General features: G+C 38.9%; 1 protein-coding gene across 3 annotated transcripts in view; it reads right to left on the bottom strand.

The window, feature by feature from the left end:
* Positions 1–2,761, bottom strand: part of cacna1ia (calcium voltage-gated channel subunit alpha1 Ia) — a 190,634-nt gene that overhangs the window by 92,222 nt on the left and 95,651 nt on the right. The window lies entirely within an intron of this gene.

The following is a 2,761-nucleotide window of genomic DNA, read 5'->3' as shown; positions in this document are numbered from 1 at the left end:
TAAATACATAAATAATAACAACAAAGGTCAATCAAATGGACCAATACGGCAAGGCAGGGATGGTCCACTTGGTAAAGTAATTCCGTTGGGCTTCTGTCTTTTCCTTCAGACAATAATTCTGATGGCAAAAGAACCAAACGGGACAGGCGCCCCCCCCCAAAAAAGAGACTTTTTCATTTGATTACATTTTATATGAGGGATTATGCAGAAAACGTAGAATTGGGCTGAAGGATCTATTGCTTTATTACCTATTTAGGGGATAAATCTTGTTTTAAAAAGTAACTAAGTAACTAATTACTTTTGAAAATAAGTACTCAGTAAAGTAACGGGATTACTTTTTTGGGGAAGTAATCAGTAATTAGTTACTGATTACTTTTTTCAAGTAACTTGACCAACACTGCCTATCAGACACATAAACAAGGTCACCCAGTCCTCACACTACCAAGAAAAAGAAGCACACAGGGAGAGAGGACAGAACACATACTATGGGAGAGAGAAAACATATAATCAAAACATCTCATTTTTAAGTTTTACTCATTTGGTGCACAGTTGTTTGGTCAACTTCTACCATCTCCTAGCTCACTTTGGAAAGATGAAGTTAAAACAAAACATAAATAAAACATTGTTGTATTCACCTTTAACCAGACAAATCATCTCGTTGTATTGCGCTTCAGTATGCCACCATACCGAACTTGGAGACACACATCATTCTAATTCTAATTCATTTTAGAATGAATAATTACAGGGGCATAGTATTTGAGATCTGATATCTTTTCATACCTCACAATTATTATTGGATATTGACTCCGGACCACGTTATACCAAGCCCTTCAACCTCTGAGGTCAAGGACATTTTCTTATTATATATCACAATTTAACCCCTACAGATGTCCAAATCGATTTTTATACTGTTTGTGTCCCTCTTTTATTTTTCCTCCAGGAAGTAAGGCAGGCTCGCTGTATTCTTAGAGACTCAGAGAAGTATGTGAGGGCCACTCTTAACTATCTAAGCCTTGTCAGCAAAATCCCTCTTGTTACCATTAGCAACCACCAGAATAGGACCCCTCACACTACCTGGGGAGAAAATATGCTTGTTAGAGAGACAAAAGATGCAGAGAGAGAGAAGGAGTTTGTAGGAAGGGGGAATGGGAACATAGGGAGGGGTAAAGATGACATCAGGGTGGAGGATGAGAACAGGAAAAGAGGAGAGCGAAGCAGAAAGCTGTGTTGCACAGCCTCAAAACAATACTAAATAAATATTTATTTTAAATCTCTGCACAATGAAGGGAAAATCCGATGAGATAAATAAACCTATTACAGTTTGGTCTGGAGGGCTTTATTTGATGTTATAATCCACCCTAATGTGCTGTAGGCAACTGAGATATGGCAAAACAATGAGCCAAAACACAAGGACACACAAACAAGTGACAGAAAGCTCATGTGCAGGTTACTGTAGAAAGATTTTCAGTGTCAGTGGCCATTAAAAAATCGACAAGCGAAAGCACACGAGGCAGAATCAGGTTGTCCTTGTCGCACCTGAAATTGAGCCTGCCAAATTTACTTCAGTGCAAAGCAATTACAATCCCAGAGGAACACAGTGAGTCTTCAGCCAGCTGGCAAATCACCCATCACTCATCAGTAACACATCACACAGCGCAACATGGCTTACAAAAACAATGGGAACCTATTTGAAAAGCACACAGTACTGAATCTGTGATCTGACGTCAACCTGTGGTTAACTTATTTGTTAATGATGATCTAGCACAGCTCCCAGAGTGAGCAAAAAATCTGATTTTGCCTAATAACAAGCACTGCACTGTATTTTTATCAGTTATGGGGCCTACACGTGACCTTCTGTAGTCAGCTTATAAATAAGTCAATATAGAACAATGTTTCTCACTTAAACCATACTCCCAATGAAGAGTTGTCAGAAGGATCCTCACTTCTCACCTTTGGTGTCAAAGTGGCAACTTTCCAGATAAAAACTAATCCTCCCAATTCGAGGGAGAGGCCATGCTGTGACACAGTAATCAGTTTAACAGCCTGGCCACAGAACCACATGATGGCTCTTTAGATAATATTGGTGTGGATGCAAAAAGAAGGATGGCACAAAGGAAAGAAAACACTTTAGCATTCTTTCTAACAGAGACTGAAATTTATTTTCCAAGAACAAAAGAAATCAGAAATCAAACAAATATTAATGTTGTTCTTTTTCTCTCTCGCTCTCTCTCTTTTTTTTTTCTTTTACGTCAGCACAAACAGCCAATCACTTCTTACCCTTTCCACGTTTGGATCATCTACCTCCATCTCACTCCTCTGTCACACTGTCCATTAATCTTTTCTTTGGTCTTTCCCTTTTCCTCCTGCCTGTCAGCTCCATATCCAACATCCTTTTTCTGATATATCAGCTATCCCACCTCTGCACATCCAACCCATCTCAGCCTTGCCTCTCTAAAATTGGCTTCAAACTGCTCGACCTGAGCTTCAACGCTCATAAGTATAAAAACTAAGCTTATTTCTTTGTGAACAGGAAATTGTTACTTTGTTACAGAGGTGTTACATACTTTTCAAACTATATCTTCATATGGAGACAATGGGTTTAATCTACAGTACAACACAATAACATCAACACTGCTTAACAAAGTATAAAACACTGCTGGGCTATGTTATAAGGAGAAGAGCCAAAGTCTAATGTTCCTATAAGAGAGTGTAGAGTCTAAACAGGATCAGCTCAGTGTCCAAACAGCAAAGCAACACTAGC

This window comes from Pundamilia nyererei, unplaced genomic scaffold (assembly GCF_000239375.1).
Source record: "Pundamilia nyererei isolate P.nyererei 1_Seehausen unplaced genomic scaffold, PunNye1.0 scaffold00059, whole genome shotgun sequence".
NCBI classification, from domain to species: Eukaryota; Metazoa; Chordata; class Actinopteri; order Cichliformes; family Cichlidae; genus Pundamilia; species Pundamilia nyererei.
This window is presented reverse-complemented; position numbering and strand designations above follow the sequence as displayed.